Source organism: Prorops nasuta, unplaced genomic scaffold (assembly GCF_024137725.1).
Source record: "Prorops nasuta isolate Cenicafe-Biocafe unplaced genomic scaffold, Cenicafe_Pnas_1.2 PNAS00011, whole genome shotgun sequence".
NCBI lineage: Eukaryota > Metazoa > Arthropoda > Insecta > Hymenoptera > Bethylidae > Prorops > Prorops nasuta.
This window is the reverse complement of record NW_027116808.1, coordinates 6,350,732-6,372,147: the sequence shown is the minus strand read 5'-3', so window position 1 is coordinate 6,372,147 and position 21,416 is coordinate 6,350,732. Positions and strand designations below refer to the sequence as shown.

The 21,416-nt window shown below is 32.8% G+C and overlaps 1 protein-coding gene across 3 annotated transcripts in view; it reads left to right on the top strand.

Annotated features, from left to right (window-relative positions):
• The window catches only part of LOC136777402 (putative fatty acyl-CoA reductase CG5065), a 243,313-nt gene that overhangs the window by 45,972 nt on the left and 175,925 nt on the right, over nt 1-21,416 (top strand). The window contains exon 1 of one of the 3 annotated variants that reach the window (XM_066733656.1): nt 15,536-15,676. The exons of the other annotated variants lie outside the window; for them this stretch is intronic. The gene's annotated coding sequence lies outside the window, so the exon portion shown is untranslated. Of the gene's footprint in view, nt 1-15,535; nt 15,677-21,416 lie in introns of those variants that run through there. 3 annotated transcript variants of the gene reach the window in all.

Below are 21,416 nucleotides of genomic sequence, written 5' to 3'. Positions count from 1 at the left end.
TGCAATAATTGCAAGAGGTGGATACTTTGTTAACGGAAGATGAGTGACTCTGAGTCCGTTTTGCGTTGCTAAGTCGCGCGTAGCACTTTTCGGCTACATGTCCTTTCCTATCGCAGCGTTTGCAATGGAGGTGCGAATTATTCCGTTGTCCGGAGGATCGTTGTTGTCCTTGGTTATCGCGTCTGCCATGGGTCGAGCCCTGTTGAGTTCTGTACTCTTCGTCGGAGCGAGTCAAGGATTCACGATCGATTGCGATAGCAATTGATTCTCTTAGAGTTGCACGTTCACAAGATGCTACCATAACTTGGAGTTTAAAATTCAATCCTTTTATGAACTGATGTTTCGCTTGTTGCGTTAACAATTCTTCTATGGCTTCGTTTTTAGCCGGGTCATTTGCTGGCGTGATGCATCTTTCTTTCAAACCTGATAATATGTCTTCTAGTCGAGAAGCATAGGATCGTACCGATTCATCTTTTCCTTGTCGGCATCGATTTAAACTATTTTGAAGGGTCGCGGTAGACCGTCGGGGTTTGAATGCTTCTTCTAATTCTCGTATTAGTTGCTCGATATTTTCGATTACTTTGTGCTTAGTTTCGGTATAAGCTTTGCCTCTTAGTATAGTGAATCTAACCTGCCGTAGAAATTCGTCTCTATCTAACGGGTGTAGATTCTGGTTTGCCATAATTATGGAATTCACAAACGGTTCTAGCTCGTCTGGGTCTCCTTTATACTTTGGAATTCTTCCAAGAGTTACGTGTAGGGAAGCATATCCGTGGTGAGGTTCTTCTTCTTCCTCATCGTCTAGATCTGGCGCGTATCGAGGTCTTTCGCATGGAGTCACATACGATGTTCTTTGTGTCGGTCTTGCCGTGGAGGTCCTCGAGGGGAACCTATTAAAACTTTGTCGTAACCTGGAGAGTTCGTCTCTCAGTCTCGCGTTTTCTTCTTCCATTATGCTAATATCGCGGGGCCTTATGCTGTGGTGTAATCTTCTAATTTCAGCATCTATGGCGCTAGGAGGTACGCTTTCGTCAAGTGGAATCGTGTTTGTTGGTGCGTCTTCTATTCTGATAGGGGGACGTTCCGCGGTGTAACTATGGTCTAAATCTGGGGCGTCGTTATTCGCGTTGCCACGGTGAGCCATAGTTAGTCTATTCCGTCTTCGCGTATTTACGTTTCGAAATGGGGTTCCTTCGTCGGTTTCCCTAAGAGTACGCAAAGTTCTATTCCCTAATTGAGAGATGCAACTGTCTATCTCTCGGGAGATTGAAACACGATTTGGTCGAGGTACGCTATGTGTCGCGGGAGTTAGACTGGGTTCAGATTGAGTTCGGTCTAAATTATCGGGATTACGGTACATGGAAAAAATTTAGTACTACGAACGCTATGGGCTCGCGGTTACAATGTTCACAAATAAAATTGCTACTGATATGATTGGTACCGTACTCACCAAAAGCTCATTTTCACTGGTTGGCTGGCTGCAAGTTCTGCTGGTTTCCAGTCGTTGATTTCTTGTAGTCGTGAGGTAGTATGCGGGGTGAACCTCGAAGTTGTGGGTTTGTCGCTCCGTTGCTGAGAAAGGCGAAGTTGGCGGATGTCTCGTTGAGTATCGTTGATCGTCCACGTCGGTTCGTCCTTGTAGAGGTTGGTCGATCGAAGAAATAGAATTTTCTTGATTTTCCTTGGGATGAAGATTTATGTAGGTTTGATCTTCACCAGTCAACGGATCCCACCGCTGCCACCAGTTTGTTGTGGTTCAATCGCTGATTCACGACAAACTCGAAATTCTTTTGTATAATAAAGTTTATTGACGTTTGATTTACAATGTTTCTTCTTTATACAAATTGATAACCAGAGCTATGAGCTAGATAATTATAGTTTTAAGAGACAAAGGATTGCCTGGATAAGTTTAAGAAATAAGAGGACTGAAGGTCCTAGGAGACTCGACTGGTTCCTTCTAGCTTTTGACTCGAACTGATTTTTGGGGCTGCACGTTTGGGGCTCCTACCCTCAAAGTGCAGCGTCAAACATCACCTTATATGGTAACATTTGCGGGTCCCAATGGTCAAATGCGTCATTGTTCTAGAACATTCGACTGCCGTCGAAGTGCATTTTGCCACGTGTCGGGACTTAGCCTTGGCGACTGTGTGAACGAGCTGCGTCTGGCGCTTCGTATTACATTTAGGAATTTGTCGCTTTTAGGAGTATCTCTCCTTTACAATGAGGCTATTGATATTTTAATATAATCATGATAGATTTAGAGTTATTAATTATATCTTTAAATGATAATAATATTAATAATATTAATTATATAGTGCTTATAATAGCAATGAGTTATGTATGTTTATTCTATGTACATAACATTACTTTTTTCTATAATGTAGAAAGAAATATCATTGAACTGTGGATTTTATTTGCCTGAATACAAAATAGCCTATATAAATATTAAAGCAGAGCAGAATGGAAAGTTTCAATGGAAAACAATGGTACGGGAGGTTTTATTAGAAGTATATGGCTTGTCCTTGTCCAATTATACTGCTGTTGGAAAAATGAGGAGTAATCGTCCCGCTATTAATTATACATTATTTAAAGGATTGCTTGGTAAGATAGATGACACAAAAAAAATAATGTGTTTGTATTTATTTGTTGATTTTCATTTACAGATTAGGCAAATGTATCTTCAGACATTATAGTGAGCAGAGCTGAATTGGTTGAATACATTAATAAATGTATTGCAAATAAAAGAAAGTATACACAAAAAAAGCATTCATTATCAAAATCTACAGACAGCAGAAATGCGAAAAAGCAAAAATGTGGGTCGCCTGATCAAGGCTTCAAAAGCAACCAGCCCCCTTCACAATTGGATAGACCAATTGTTTCTGTTAACAGGCACGAAGACACAGAATCTACTCTCCGTATGCAAGGGAAAGATAATATTAAAATACCAATGCAATTATAAGGATAAAACAATTTATTAGTTAAAAATTATAATACAGAATTTTAAATTTGTTTTCGAAGGTTGTTTGTCCGAATACATGCAAACGGCGGTAAATTTAATGAATATTTTTTTTTATTGTAAAAAATCCTATATTTGTATTAGTTTGTAGAATGTGCGAAAAGTATGAATCAAAATTGAAAGCAGAATATAATTTAGGTAATTAAGCAATATTAAATATTAATTAGTGTATATTTCTCAATTATCAAAATATATGCGCCTTATTACACTTTATCTATATTTTTTCTACATTTTTATATACATGCTAAATCTAAATTAGACATATTAATATGGTTTTTCCTCACAGTAAAATTTCATATTAGAGTGGGAATTAGCTCGATGAGTGACGACGGGTGGAAGCATATGTATAGAGCCCTTATTCGATAGATAAGGTTGAAATCAGTTAAAAACGATTGAAACTGTTACGATTAGAACTAATTCAAATAAAAAAATGTTATAATCTAATTAATTATCTTTAAAAGATTAAAATTATATTAAGCATGATATAAATTCCTAATATGCTTTTAATAATACATTAGGCATTAATACATTGAAATAATAAAATAAAAACATCGGAATTTATACCGTATTTCATTTTAAACATTTAACTATAAATAATTAGCTTTTAATATATTGTTAGGTGTCTTAAATTTTAATCGTAAAAGAGTTATAATCTTTTTTTACTTGTATCTATCAAATAGGAACTATGCAGGGTGATAGGCATTTAAGCCGCCCTAGAATATGGATGCTGAAAGGCGCGTATCTCTTTAACATAAAAGATATTCAATTTTTACATAGGACCTTTCTGAAAGCAATTAACAAGAGACTTCAAAAATGTCCTATGGAAAAATTGAATATCTTTTATAGTTAAAGCGATACGCATCTTTCTACGTCCGTATTCTGGGGCAGTTTAAGTGCCTCACCCTGTATATACGCTTCAAAACACGTCGTTCATCGAGCTATACTTGATCATAAAAGTAGTGGGGATAATCATCTGATAATACAACTACATTACCCTCAAGAATGACTTCAAAGGACTATAGTAGGTTTTGGTAAATCTTACCTTTGTCATATTGGTTGGGGAATTGTTCAAAATGTGACAACTTTTAGAATTAAAAGAGACTTTTAAGCCATTCACAAAAGTCTTTACAAATAATATGAAGTCTTCACTAGAAGAGTTTCGTAGGATTACAGTAAGAGTAAAATTTCGACTCGGTTACATACTATAAATATATTAGGGTAATATTGTTTTATACCAAGGTTTCAAGATATAATATTTAATATATATTTCGACAATATTAACCCATTGAGGACACACTTTGTATTTGTAATATAAAGGCTAAACGGGGTCTATTGAACCCCACGCTGGAAATGACCTGGTATTTCTTTCCTACTGAAAAATTTTTCTTTAACCATTACCCGCATGGAGGAGCACATCTATTTTAAATAATTCAATCATAGTATTTCAATAATTTGCTGCTTTTTATTGAAGATGATTAAGATAAAATTTATTTTTAAAAAATTACATTTTTGCAATTTATAATATAAAATTGATCTTATTTAATATAAATGAGAACAAACATAGATTTATACTCTTAATATATAGTTTAATGTGATAATAAGAAGTTTTATACTTTAGACTTAAGAAGTGTGTTTATTTAGACGATCGTGGTGGCCAATTTTTAACATGATTTTTTTAAATGAAGGATAATAGCTACAACAAACAGGAAACTATAAATAAGGTTAATTTATTACTTAAAGAAATATATTGCAATACACATAACTATATTCTATGCCATTACACTCGATGAACATATACAAGCGATGCTCTTCGCACATAGGACGTATAGACATGAAGGGCATTGAATTTTTGTTTTTTTATTGCGGTTTCTCAGGCAAATTAAACATCTCTTTTTTACAGATAACCCCATCCTTTCATCATCATCGTCGATTCTCTCATTTCCTAATATACTAAAAATAGCTAATCTAATATTTGTTCGCAATACTGGGTTACTGCAGCGGCTCTGTAAATGCGATGTTTTCAAGAACATAACAATTTTGTTAAGGCATTGTAGAGAAATAAATGCTATCATTTGACTAACATTCACATTTTTTCACTTTAGTAAATTGCAAGCATTTAACTGCCGCTTGACCAAGGATTCCCAAAAATATTCTCATTAGCTAACGCTTGGTTATTTTACTAAGTACACGACAATGACACAACCAGTTGAAGCAATCTGTACCGCCCTTTCTTGAATTATACAAATTTATTAAGTCTGGCTTATCATTCTGAATATATACAGCGTGTATCAACAATGATGCTTTTAATTTTAATCACATAATCTTGGGACTAAACTAAGTCGAAAAGCCCTATACTATAAGATTCGGAAAAGCATCATTGCTGAGATAAATCAATTTTAAACCGATAAATCAGGGCGTTGATTCAACGGAAAAATGACTTTACCTTTACTTTTGTTGACAGTTCCCCTTTAAAAAACAAAGGAAGTTTGTACTTCTCCGCCGATCCGTATTGTCGTACACGCATATACACACGCACACAACTACGCCAATTATTAATATTATCTCCTAATGTTTTATATTTCTGATCCTGGTGCTAATGAAATTTATCTTCTGCTTATTTTTAAAAGGATCCGCGATAGCATACATTTAGTCGAATAGTGTGGAGAATAATACGCGGCGTTATTCCTAGATTAATTTTCAAATCGTTTTATCTATTCGGTGACGCGACATATGAACTGTTCCAAGGTAGTCAACAAATAAATATTATACTAAGAAAGCTATTATAAGAAATTTTTTTGTCTGTTTTTGGAAATTTTACTGTTTTATCAGATAGAGCAGTTTGCTGTGTCCATCATTGGAAGAGCAAAATGACTCGAAAATAGAATCTCAAGTAAGGCCATAGTCTTGTTTAGAAATGTCAATCTAAGTGGAGAATTTGAGAGATCCCTTTAAGAATAAATAAGCTTTTTTTCATTTTATAAAGGGACAAGCCACAAAATTAAAAATAATTTTTTGTGAATGCTGTAAATTATTATTCATAGTCTTTGCACGCTCTTATGTATGAGAAGATTTCAGAAAAGTTAGTAAATACTACTGCTTTCCACTTTTTTACTTTATTACGATTTGCTTGGTGAATTGTAAAATATTTCTTTTTGGTGACCATATTAGCTTCTAGTTACTATAAACTAGAATCTAACCTATCAACTGGCTAATTTTACTGGCAAGTCCATTTAGGCAGACACTATGCAAAAAGTACTAGGCAACAAGGCAATAGCTATGAACAATCTACGACATAAACAAAAAATTATTTTTAATTTTGTGGCTTGTTCCTTCATGAAATGAAAAAAGGCTTATTCATTTGTAAAGGGATCCTTGAAGCTGTCCACTTAGGTCTAACTTTCCAGAGAAGACGATAGCCTTACTTGAAAATGCATTTTCGAGTCATTTTGCTCATCTAATGATGCAGCAAAATGCTCTATCTGATAAAACAGTGAGATTTCCATAAACAGAAAAGAAATACAATTTCTTATAATAACTTTTTTAATGTAATACTTATATCTTGACTACCTTAGAGCAGTTCATATGTCGCGTAACCGAATAGATAAAACGTCTAGAAAATTAATCTACGAATAACGCCGCGTATTATTCTCCACACTATTCGACTAAATGCGTGCTATCGCGGATCCTTTTAAAAATAAGCAGAAAATAAATTTCATTAGCACCAGGATCAGAAATGTAAAACATTAGGAGGTAATATTAATGGCTGCATTCCGTTATTACTGCATGTACTGGAAGTATACTGCAAGTATACTTCAAATCGTTCCGAAATAGCTTACAGTAAGGGTCGGTGAAACGTTCGCAAATGCAATGCTGGAAACTTAAGAATTTGAAGTCAAAACAGCAGTTTTCATGTTCGGGAACTCGAAATAAAGATATTCTGAAGATAAACTAGATAAGTTAAATGGTAATTTGTCATTTTTACGCGGAATTGTTGTCTATTTTAGAATGATTACTTCTTTTTTGGTTTCGAATTTTTAGGTTTCCAGCATTGCATTTGCGAACGTTTCACCGACCCTAAGCTTCCAGTATACTGTAAATGTCCTAGGGAAATTCATGACGTCATGAATAATTCGTCACTTCCTGCCAATTTCTTACTGCATTTACTGGGCTTTTCGAGGTGAGGTAAATCCAGTAAATGTTAAATAAAAATAAAATGTCGACTAACAGGCAAAGCGCGTGAATTATAAATTCAAATTTATATAAGTCCTGTTATAATTTTAAGAATTCATTTTAACAGAAATACAGTAATATTTTAATTGATATTGAACATTGTTAAAATTAATCATTCATTGTCAAGCGATAAACAATTTTTAAAAGAATTTTGTGATTAGATTTAGATATAATTTCGTTTTCAGTTTGAATCTTAAAATGAGATAATATTTATAATTCGATTTTCTGAAAAAAAAAAACACTTTATGTGATACTGATCAGCAAATGTCATGTCGATTTACACTAAATCTAGGCTTTACTAGTTTAATTTCTATTATATTATTATAATATGTAGTAGTAAAAAAATACGGTTCTAAAAATTGTTATATTTAAAAATAGTAAATGATTTATTTATTTTTGATTTTAACGTTTCAAATCAATACAAATAATCACAAGTAACATACACATACATATGAGAGTGATACATATTTGTATATGTGCCGGTAATATGTCGCCTGCTTTACTGCAAGTATACTCAACTCCGTTTCTTTTTACATTTTAGGCAGTATAATCGCAGTACTAAAGTAATAACGGAACGCTGTTTGCAGTATACTGTAATGACGTCACTGTTACTAGAGATGTACTGTACTGGCAGTAATAACGGAACGCAGCCAATAATTGGCGTAGTTGCGTGCGTGCGTATATATGCGTGTACGACAATACGGATCGGCGGAGAAGTACAAACTTCTTTTGTTTTTTAAAGGGGAGCTGTCAACGAAAGTGAAGGTAGAGTCATTTTTCCGTTGAATCAAAGCCCTGACTTATCGGTTTAAAATTGATTTATCTCAGCAATGATGCTTTTCCGGATCTTATAGTATAGGACTTTTCGACTTAGTTTAGTCCCAAGATTATGTGGTTAAAATCAAAAGCATCATTGCTGATACATCCTGTATAGAATTACAGTGAGTAGAAACAGCAGAAACACAATTTTTTGTTCTTGTTAGGAGTGTGTGAAACGAGGGTCGTATCTTTTGCAAAAAAAAAAATGGAATGCAGTACAGTACTCGATGCTACTAGCATTTCAGCTAGTACTTCTTTTTTCTTATAGTGCAGGTTATTTTGAGAAAATTATTCTGAATTCATCCTTTGCAAAAGAGGTACTGATGTGAACCAATTATCACAGGTAACATTACGTTTAGTGCCATGAATGGGAGCAGTAACAATACGAAAGTAGTATTCTGATAGCTATTCGTTTTGTAATTTATCATTGAAAATTATTTTTCCTAAGTATGAAACCGTAAAAACAAGATAAGATGTTGTGGAATCGTTCAACGTAAATAATTTTAGCTCGTATTTGTCTGGCTTAGATTTTATATACATTCTAAATTTGCAGCGGTCACGAAACCCTAATAAATGTTTATCAACAGTGCAATCGACATGCGGTTGATAACGGTTCTTACACTAATTGATGAGTATATCTTATACTGGCCAAATTGGATAAGACCTATTATTCGTGTTCCTAGTCCGCTTATTGTCAAAACGCAAGCAACTTGCTAAAATCACGAACCGCATTTTTGACATTACACTGATACAAGTTTATACCGTTTTCATTGCTGTAAAGATCTTTAGTGTCAACATTATTTGTTTTTCGGAAGCCAGAATAATACAGCAGTCCAATAAATGCTCGTATTTTTGTTTCATCAGTATGATGGTACGTCTGCAAAATTCTTGACCTTTGCTAATTAACCTTGAGCAGTACATTTCAATTTCATAATTTCTATACTCGATAATAATATGTATTAAATTTTCAGAGGAAAGGGCACACCAGAATTGTCTTATAGCGGCAAAGTAAGCAGCTAATCCAGAAGGCCTAGGAATATAATCTGGATTAACATTAAAACACCAATCAGTAAAAAATGAAGATAGAAGAAATTGTAAAACGAAAAATCTTAGAAAGATGTAAATTTGAAATGAATATACAGGGTGTAACGAAACGACCGCCTTTTCTCGTAACTGGAGGTTCGGGGTGACAAACTGAGTGCATGTGTAAAATTTTGCTCGAATCGTTCAAGGGGTTTAATTGTTATTTACATTTTAAAATCACCCTTTTTCAGTCCTTTTCTCGAACGACTTTGACTGCACAATGGAAAGTGGAGAAAGTGAAAAAACAATTGATGAACACCCCAATAGAATGTAAAAATTATCGATCGCGCGCGATAATACTTTTGCTATTTATTCCATTAATTTGGCTATCAGATCAATTTTAAAAATAGCAAAATCCTTTTCATTACATTTCCAATTCAATTCAGTACAGTTATCATTAACCTAATTTATGGAAAGAGCGAGAAGACGCAATGAAAAGGAAAGTATTAAAAACTAAGATCTCGCGCGAACGCACTGATAATTTAATAGGAAACGCATGAGGGCATTCTCTTTCTACTAACCAAGCTAAAGAGAATGATTCAAAATCAATACATTGATGAAAGAGAAAACTAAATTTACCCATTTAATGTTCTCCAAGTTTTTTTACATCAAAGTTTTTAAGAAAGCTTTAAACTGGCTCCTCGATGATTTCCAGAAAGCACACTATCACTGTTTTTGCATTTAAGCAATCGTGAATTTAAACAAATTAGGTATTAACCTACGCTTCTTCAAAACACTGGTTAATTTGACACTTTTGAACTGTTTGAAGTAGGCTGATTAAGAGTAGTCGAAACGAATTACTTATTATTTCTCCTCTCTGTGTGTCTCTCTCTCTCTCTCTCTCTCTTTCTCTTCAGCATACTTCAAACAGTTCAAAAGTGTCAAATTAAGCGGTGTTTTGAAGAAAAGTAGGTTAATATTTAATTTGCTTAAATTCGCGAGTTTTCAAATGCAAAATCAGTGATAGTGTGCTTTCTGGAAATCATCGAGGAGCCAGTTTAAAGCTTTCTTAAAAACTTTGATGTAAAAGAACTTGGAGAACATTAAATGGGTAAGTTTAGTTTTCTCTATCATCAATGTATTGATTTTGAATCATTCTCTTTAGCTTCGTTAGTAGAAAGAGAATGCCCTCATGCGTTTCCTATTAAATTATCAGTGCGTTGGCGCGACATCTTAGTTTCTGATACTTTCCTTTTCATTGCGTCTTCTCGCTCTTTCCATAAATTCAGTCAATGATAATTGTACTGAATTGAATTTGAAATGTAGTGAAAAGGATTTTGCTATTTTAAAATTAATCTGATAACCAGATTAATGGAATAAATAGCAAAAGTATTATCGCGCGCGATCGACAACTTTTACATTCTATTGGGGGTGTTCATCAATTGTTTTTTCACTTTCTTCACTTTCCATTGTGCAATCAAAGTCGTTCGAAAAGGACCGAAAAAGGGTGATTTTTAAATGTAAATAACTTTTAAACCTCTTGAACGATTCGAACGAAATTTTACAAGTGCACTCAGTTTGTCACCCCGAACCTCCAGTTACGAGAAAAGGCGGTCGTTTCGTTACACCCTGTATATAGGAAATCGCTAAGGAAAAAATAAAACGTAGGACACAGCTTTTATGTAACTACGATTATGACATACTAACCAGCGTACATGATTACCGCTCAAAGCACCAAAGATCCACTGTTTCCTATTGGGATCTGACATATGGGGTGCGCAGTGATTTTCTTGCACTCGTAGCGGTAATCATATATAAGTATAGGCCTATATGTATATACGTACTTGAATTCCTCTAGGGACATTTCCCGCGTAGAAAAAAATCATTATTTCCCATATACATTGCCACACTATGGCCCACATGTGGGCAAATCTGTGGCTACTGCCAGAATCCCACACTGTTTCCCATATTCACGCCATGGTCCGTTTTCTAGGAAATATCCATTATCCATAATATTTCTACTATATACTGCATATTAAAAACTCAAAAAAAAAATTTTTTGCATTTTTTGTTCTGCAGTAGGACTCGAACAAGTAACTGATTTCATTGGAATGTTCGTGTTCGACGGTTAGCCCATTCGGCTAACTTAAGGCTTCATTTATATCAAAGACTATAACTTTAGTCATCTGTCTTAAAATTTACGGCATTTGTCTATTGTCTTTATACAAGCAAATATTGTATAATCTTTCAATACTTATATGTTAGCCGAGTGGACTAAACGTCGAAACAGAACAGTTGATCACTCAAAGGAAATCGGTTGCCAGTTCGAGTCTTACTGCAGAAAAAAAAAATGAAAAAATTTTTTTGTGTTTTTAATCTGCAGTATATAGAAGATATATTATTGATAATCGATATTTCCTAGGAAACAGACCATAGCGTGAATATGAGAAACAGTTTGGGATTCAGGCAGTAACCACAGTTTGGCCCACATGTGGGCCATAGTGTCGGCAATGTATGGGCCACAATGTGGGCAAAGTATGGGAAATAGTGGTTTTTTTCTACGCGGGTTTGTATTCCATATGAAGCCATTCTTCTCTTTCAGTTTACTTACGGGACGACCACGTGCTCTTGAGTTTGATAAACTTTGTGCTAAGGGTACATTTTTTCCGAATCCATATCTTCAGCTGTGTCGGAGCTATATTTCATATTCCGCCTTTCCTCAGAAACACAATCATTCCTTTCAGAAGTTGATCCGCCGAAACTAGATAACACATTATTTATTTTTTCACCAATACACTCCGAAATACTTCGAGGTCGTAAGGAATAAGCCATCTGTAAAAACATGCGACTGTCTATATTCTATGAATGAAATATGATTTTTTAGTAGCTCTTACCTTTAATTGCACAAAGTATCACCCACAAACACGACGTAGCGATAAGTTTTTTTATTCAAAATTTCCACATAAAGAATATACGGGGTCTACTGGAGCCTAGCGAGAAACAGTACCTTAAATCTCGATAGTTGTAGAGTTACCAAAAAGTCACCCAGCAATGTAATCCAGCCGAACCGTACACGATGAAATAACGTTATAATAACGTTACAAACGTTGATTATTGATTATGGTTGAAAATTCCAACATTATATAACAGTTGTCTGAGAACGTTTCGATAAAACGTTATTTTAACACATTTTTCCATAAAACAAATAACGCTAGCATATGAACAAATGCTATTATAAAGCACAATTAAAACGTGTAAAATAATAATTACAATACGTGAATTGAACGTTGAGCAATACCCTAGGTAATATACACGTGCTAAATTGAAGTTATTTATAAATTATAATAACGTTTTAAAGTAACGTAAAATATATGAACCTCGGCCACTTTTATTTAACTATAAAATTCGCAAAATATAACGTGGCTTTTTGGTCAGTTTAAAATAATTTCACAATCAGTAGCTTATTCCACCGTAAAAATACTGTAGGTCCATGTTAGCAATAAACGTTGTAAATAGCTAATTAAATTACGTTAAAGAAGCGTTTCATAGTTCCGCATGTAATGTAGGTGCTAAATATATATTATTTCTTAAGTAATAATGTTTTAACCAACCTAAAATTAGTGGTTTTTAGAAACTTTTATTCAAGTAAGATTCCCACAATATAACGTTAGTTTTTGTAAATATAATATGTTTTAATAAACAGTAGTTTTCTTCATAGAATTAACATTTGTTTTTTTTTCTTTCAGCAATCTCAGTTAAATGAAAGTTGCAAAAGTCCGTTTATTTTAGGTTATTTTAACACATCATTACTAAGTGAGAAACTACATAATTTCGTACGTAAATCAAATACGATATTGTGCAACGTTCTTTTAATGTTTTCCGTTCAACTATTTTCCACGTTTAATGCTAACGATCATCCTATATTATTTTTACAGAAATGTTTAGCGTTTATTAAAAAGTATTGAACTAACAAAATATCCGTGTTATATTTTAACAATGGGAGTTGAATATAAGTTATTAGGGTCTGTATATTTTACGTTACTTTCAAACGTTTTGACAACATAGCATAAATGATTCTATGGCAAATATTAAATACGTTATAGAATAACGTTGGAAACCCCAAAATATTGTTTAATTGCAATTCAACTGTCGTTCGGTTAATTTTTATTGTCTTTAAGTGTATAACTTATTGAATCAAGTACGTTGAATCAACATTAAATGATTTAGGGTTTTTAACGTTATTATGTAGCGTAATTTTAGCATTTGAAAATATTCAAATTTCAAAACTTTGTTGGAAAAAAATAGAAATATTATACTTTTTTAAAATATAGTCAAAATGAAGATTTATCAATGCAGTAAAGCAATATCATAACAAAATTATGGAGATTATTATCAGAGTATAAATATACAAAAGTGTTCATCTTTTCCGACCCTCTCCATTGACGTAATGGCTAAAACGCATGCTACTGATTCAGTTGCTTTCAGATAATTCGGACCCAGATCAAGAAACCAGCATGTAAATGTCAAAAATAAAATATAAAAAACCGCAATTCCTTTTTCAGATAAATGTATTTCTAGCTTTGAGCAACTGTTATTAAAATTAATAATGTTCAAATTATCCTCTTTTATATGTAATATCCAGTAGTTTTTCAAGGTCAAGGCAGATACGATTCAAATCCCAGATTAGACATTTTTTTTGGAAAGCATTAGAAAACAATATACTTTTATTTTGTAAATAATAATAATGTGGATGCAAATAATAGTTATTATTTTAAGGATCAAAATACGTATGAAAAGGGATGTATCAGCGTTAAAAAATTGACGCTCCTTTATTTTCAGCATCAAGAAATTAGAAAGCAGTCGTTATTTTGTTAATCGTTGGTTTTCCTGCCTTCAAACTACATGCATTTCTTCGGTTATACAAACAATCTTTAATTTTACTTTTGATTTCTTCCATAATGATAAATATATTAATCTGAATAATGTCTTTGGCATTAAAACATTATAAATAAGCACAGAAATGTGCTTTACAAATTAAATCAAGTAACGGCAGGCAGAAGGTTTTGGTATCTATGTTAGTAAATGAAATTATGAAAGAGAAGAAAAAATACAAAAGAAAACATATTCATTTTTGAATCTTCACAATTTTCTTAATATTATGTATAAGTATTTAAGCATAGTTTGCTATTGATAGCAAAATATGTCTTTATAATAATCTGAAACAAACAAAATAAAGTATTTTATTTCTGTAATATTTCAATAATCAATTATTTGAACCCACCTAAAAATTATTACTAACCTTTAAAAACACGGATTATATATTGTAGCATTGTTCAAAATAGTATATATGTAGGGTGACATGCACACCGAAAGTAAAATAGAAGTTACTATTGACGCTAAACACTGACAAAATCCAACTTTTTATTTTTGACGCTAGCGTCAATTGAAGTCACGTGATATGCCTTTGATGTTGCTTTTTAGCGTTCATGAAAATGTCCCTTTATGTAAACTAGAACATTTTTACGTAAAAGGAAAGTTAAAAAGTAACATTTAAGTAAATTCTTATTACCAAGTTTAATTAAACGTAGTATTTTTAATTTAAATAAATGTTCTAAAAATATACGTTGTAATATAATATATTAATCGCGGACATTTAGATATATACAGTTAAAAATATATGATTCTTTGAGGTTAGTTTACGTTACTAAACAACGTTTTTACTACGTATTAGGTCCGGCTAGATTTTTTCATAGTAATACATTTGGGCGAATGTAGAGGGCAGCACAAACTCAATTATAATAAATAGATTTCCAGCTATGGGTTTTTAAAATTTAATTAGGGTCCCACAGACTCACAGTATCCTCAACGGGTTAAAATACTATTTTTAATTACGATATATTTATTGAGATGGGCTTTTATATCTAGCTACATAATTCGCCGACAAATATTTTTATCGTTTTGTGAATATAACAATTTTTAGATGCTGCTTGAGAAACAAAATTTCAATATTTCTTATAATTTCTATAGTCTACTTTATGTTCCTTTCGCTCAATTCGTATGTAATGATTTTCTCCAGTTGTATTTCCAATCACTGTACAAAAGAGAACAAATGTTTGCCAATATATATTTAAAACTCTTACCAATTTAGAATAACGTCTAGACAGTAAATAATTTTACTTTATGAGTTGATGTCATTGTATGCAAATGTTAAACGCGAAGTTAAACTTAACCTTCCGACCAAACATACTTAAAACTAAGTAATGATTACTTAAACATATTTCTCTGATTTTTAAGAACTCTACAAGTACAACCGTTTTATTTCCTAAACTTAAAAGAATATTAAATCTAAAATCATCAGTTTTACAAACTCTGCGATCGACTTGGAACCATCGTTCCGAACTTTTCACATAATTAACACGCACTCCTTACTTCTCGTAATAAGATTAAAACTAATTAATACGTACTCCCCCACGGTCTAGTAGGCATACTATTGGGATTGTTATCTTACTGCGTAATCGATAATCTCCTATGTGCACCGTTTTACTTGAGCCTGTCACTTTAGGCAATATTCTCCTAGATACAATTTCGGTAAGTTTTAATAAGAATATATTGAGAACAAAGGTATTGTAACTAAAAAAGATCAATTTTTCCTTGAACTTTGAAAAGAGCTATAAACAATAAACTGTTCAAATCGTTTCTACACATAAAGAATTGATAGTTTGTGCAAATAATACAATGAATCAAAAGATATATAATACCGAAAGAAAGAATACTGATAGTTTTATACTTGAATAAAGAACCAATTAAGGTGATTGATTAATTATACAATTACTATTAGTCTCTTATTGAAATTGTTTATGACTTTTAACAAATACAAGTAATATAAGATAATCGCGCATTTTTAAAAGCTGATGGAAACTTCTAGAAGCTTCGAAGTATTTGAATACTTTTAAAATACAAAAACCTACTATACGGGTGTAAAAGCAATCATGCTTTTAATTTTAACCACAGATTGTGGAGAAAATACTAAGCCGAAGAGTGTATGAGTGTATGTGTCCTATACTATTACATCAGTAAAAGCATTTTTGCTGAGATAAATCAATTTTAAACTGATAAATGAGGGCTTTGTATCAACAAAAATAGCATATCCCACAAAAAACAGACTTCGCCTGTAAAAAAAGGCGGCAAGTACATAAACCATCTAGCATAAATAATATAGTAAAATTATCCAATTAAAAAAAGTAGTGAAATCCAAATATTAGGCAAGTTTATTTTTTCACCTTAGCAAAAGTTAAATTTTTGAAAAAAAAAGGAACAAAAAAGTTAATTGCCGGGCCCGTAATGTCCATGCACAGTGAGAAATAGAATCGTCTGTGGTTCGGCTAACTTCACTCTGTATTTTAACATGAAATTTGATATACAACGCTATAGCTGAATCTCACACACAATTCAATTTCCCACTGTGCATGGATATTACGGGCCTGGCAAGTAACATTTTTGTTCCTTTTTTTTTCGAAAATTTAACTTTTGCTAAGGTAATAAAATATACTTGCCTAATATTTGGATTTCACTACTTTTTTTAATTGTATAATTTTACTATATTATTTATGCGAGATGGCTTATGTACTTGCCGTCTTTTTTTTACAGGCGAAGTCTGTTTTCTGTGGGATTTCATAACAATTTGTAAGAGTATAATATTTAAAAAATTAAATAATTCTTTTAATTTTTCTACAGAATTTAAAGAAAATTTCCACACTTCTCATTTTTTGAAACAGCAGTGCTTAACTAATAAAATAATATATATTAATATTGGAAAAATATCACAGTCAACACATTGAATTTATTGATATTTGTAATGCATTCTGCATAAATGAACTTCATTATTAATGCCCCGGCTACTTGTTCAATGTTTTTAGTTTCACTATAATAAAAGTTTGATTAAATTTTTCATAATCAATAAACATACTTTCAACATATAAAAATAATTAAGTAAAATGTATATTTTAATTAATTTACATCTTCTGTTTATCAACATTCGACTTTTACCACCATCTGCCCTTGCTAGACTTTACTAGTTTCATCAACTACTTGAGTTGATACTGGGGCAAGACTGGACAAGCAAATCGCAAAGCTTTGAATAAGCTACAATCAAGCATATATTCAAAGCTGACATTGCCGTTTTGCATATCACGTTTCTTTTTAGCACCAATTACTCTCACATTTATGCTGCTAATTCTTGACAAAGGAGACATAGGAGATACATTGGCGAATCGTCCTTATAACATTTCCTGTGCCAGAGTCCTCAAATGTTCGTTTCGCTAATTTCTATACACTGTTGAAACTGGTCGGATTTCTAGTGCTGCAAAATGGAGTGGAAACCATTAAATTTTGGACTGAGTTTCAATTGAGAATAAACGTGAATTTTTTCATCCATACCAATGACCAGTATACTGCCATTGGCCTAGAATACTAGCAAAGGTAACGGAGGAAAACAATCAGCAGTTACTAACTCAATTTTACAGAATTCCATGTAATGAATTTCATCCTTAAATTATGTCTGAGCAATGGGCGACGTTTTTCTGGAAATTGGCTTATTCTTACTTTGCCAATCTTTCAATGCTTTCATTTTTGTCTATTTTAAATACCAGAATGTAGGAGTGAAAAGCCCAATGTTTGATTCAACTCCAATAGTCAGTATGTGAGCGAACCTTCTTCCTTGGTTTTCTAATTCAATTGTAACAAATGTATTTAAGTCAAAGCACAAGTATTACTATTTGCTATAACACACTTGCACAGTGACTGTAAAATACTAAATGATAACACTATGAGTAAGCCTGAAATCAAATTCATCATTTAATAATCTTAATCATCAAAGAAAATAAATATTTGAAGGAACATGAAGCATCTCAGTTACTTTCCAGTATTTGATGTTGCCCCATCTCCATTTTCTTAATTGCTTGGTGACCTAACTTCTGTAATATTTGGTTGTCTTCGCATCGTTTGTAAACATCTATTATCGTATAATTAGCTTAAATCCAAACACCAGTCAACTTGTACTTTACGTAGATGAAGGTTCAACGGAATGCTTCATATTTTCCAAACAAGCATTACTATAATTTAGTCTGAAATATTTTTTTGCATAAATGATATAACCTATCGAGCAATTGATATCCATATCAGTTTAAAAAGAGAAAAAGTTAAACAAATTTTATTAAAGATTTCCACACCTGGAAGTGGGGCATATGATTATTAAATACTTTAACAATTTCTTTCAATTAATATCCTCCTGATAATGACCGATGCACATTAATGTTGACAGTATGCTTCTCATTGCACAGAGTTGTAAATATTAATCTTATTTAATCCAGTCAGCTCTATCCTCATCAATGAATATAAAAATGTTCTGTCATAATTTAATCTGAAAAAGAAATACCCCCCCCCCCCCCACAAAGTACCATAAAGTATACTACATCCTGTATTGTAAAATATAATGTTATACTTATCTAATTCGCGAATCCTTCAGTCACTGTTAATTGAATTATTTGTGATTGTAGAAATTAACAGATGCAATATCGCAACATGATGAATAACTTCACTGCACTAAATAAAAATAACCTCACATTACAATTTACACAGTTCAATATAGTCGCCGAATTGACAGTTCACAACCATATATAGTTTGATCGTTGAATATATTATGTTTGAAGCGTTGTAAAAATGACGTCATTTTTCTTAACAACCAACTTCAGCCCGAGACATACATTCTGGCTGGAGAAGAACATGACGGAAAGAAATTAAATTTTTCGTTATATATATAGCTAACAGATTATGAGATCTCTGGATTGCCTGAACCAATTTTGATGTTCATGGGCTCAAATAAAAGCTTGTTCCAAACCATTTCAAGAAAAGCTTTACTGAAATCATGACAGTGTATCATTTACGGAGAAATATCGACTTAAAAATTGAGACGGCCAAACTTGCTGTATAAGATACAGTAGTGCCTCGACGGCAGTATAGACACGTCTATACCTACTTTTATGTACTTGCTGTCGAGATACTACCGTGTCTCTTGATTGTACAACAAGGGAGGAAAGTTGACGATTGCAGACGAGTGTAATTTTGGCAGCACGAGCGAAGCGAGGGTTGCCATTTACACGAGTGCAATCGTCAAATTATTTCATGTCGTGTTATACACGATATTTTTCATCAAAAGTGTAAGGAAAGTGGGTTTTTCATCGTAGTTAACTATCGGACCGAAAGCGGCTGTTTTTACGTCAGTATCACCCGCGCATGCGCCCTAGAATTTTACTTTACTTTCGGCCTAAGGGAACGGGACTTTTTTCCTCCCAAGGGTTAAAAGTAAAGCAAAACTCTAGTGTGCATGCACGGCTGAGACTGGCGTGAAAACAGCTGTTATTTCCGGCACGGAAAACTACGCTGAAAAGAGCCACTTTCCATGCACGTGTGATGAAAAGTTACTTTACTCCAGGGCTCGGAATTATTTGCACATTTCAGCTATTTACTATAGTCACTAATAGGGATTTCCTATTATTGACTATAGTAAACAATTAAATGTGCATAAATTTCCGAGCCTTGGTTTACTCTCACTTTCGTTGACACTTCCCTTTCGATAAACAAAAGAAGCTCGTACTTCTCTACCGCCCCGTAATGCCATACGCACACATGTGATTACTATACTAATTATAAATACAACCTCCTGACGTCCTACATTTCTGATCAGGCAGTGTGTGAAATTAATTTTCTGCCTGTTTTTAAAAGGATCGTCGAATGCGCCTATTAAGTTCCAAATTCTCAACAAAACGTCGTTATTTATAGATTAATTTTGAAGCCGTTTTATCTTATCGGTGATTCACAGTATAAACTGCTTTATCTAATAAAGTAGTCAAAAAATAAATTATATTTTTTTCGCTTTTAGAGGATCTTCCTGTTTTATCAGATACAACAGTTTGATGCACCATTGGAAAAGGAAATTTACTCGAAAATAGATTTTCATGTAAGGACATAGTCTTCTCTGGAAATTTTGACGTTAGTGAAGAGCTGGAGGAATCCTTTAAGCATAGATAAGCTTTCTTTCATTCTATGAAAGTAAAAAACCAAAATATTAGGACTAATTTTTCTTTATGCCGTAGATTATTTATAGCTTTTGCCACATACTTGTTGCACATTGCCTACCCGAATGGACTTGCCTATAAATCTAGCCCCTATTGCGAGGCCAGATTGTAATTTGTAGTAACGAGAAAATGGCATGATCCTAAATTAAATATTTACCAATTCACCAAGGAAATTGTACTGAAATGAAGAGGAAAGCATAAGTATTTACTAACTTATGTGGAATCTTTTCGTAACTAAGAGCGTGCACAAACTTTAAATAATAAACTATGGCATTACCAAAAAATTATTCTTAATTTTGTAACTTGTCTTTTATAAAACGAAAAAAACTTTACTTATCCTTAGAGGGGCCCTTCAAGTTCTCCACTTAGATAGAGATTTCGAGATAAGATTATGGCATTATAAGTGTGAAACTCAATTTTCAAGTCACTTTACTTTTCAATAACATAGCAATCTGCTATATACAATAAACAGTAAGATTCTTAAAAGTGAACAAATATTTTCTTCAAATAGCTTTTTTAAGATAATATTAATTTTTTGACTACCTTACTCGACGGAGCAATTCATGCGGTGCATCATCGAAAAAATAAATCGGCTAAAAAATAGATCAACATATAATGCCATATTGTTGCCTTGAATTTTCAATTTAATAGGCGCTCTGTAGAAGATCTTTCGAAAAATAGACAAAATAAATTTTATAGTTTCAGGATCAGGAAATTAGGGCATCAGTATGTAATATTTATAAATGATATAGTTTTACATGTACGCAAGTGACTATGGAACGGTGGAGAAGTACGAGCTTCCTATGTTTATCGAAAGGGAAGTGTCAACGAAAGTGAGAGTAAAGTAATTTTTACGTTGAATTAAAGACCAGATTTATCGTATTAATATTGATTTATCTCAGCAATGATGCTTTTACGGTATTAATGATACATGACTTTTCGACTTAGTTTATGTTCAAGAATATGTGGTTAAAATTAAAAGCATCATTGCTGATACACCCTATATGCAAAAAGAAAATTCCAAACGTTTTAAATCCTGAACTCATTTAAACACATTTGAGGTTCTCTACAGTGTTCCTAAATATATGCCGTTACCTTATGTAATAACAAAATTTTATTACTTTCCTGAAAAAGGGTACATAAAACGTTTGGAATTTCTATACACTTTATTGAATTTAAGGTGGTCGTCACAGTAT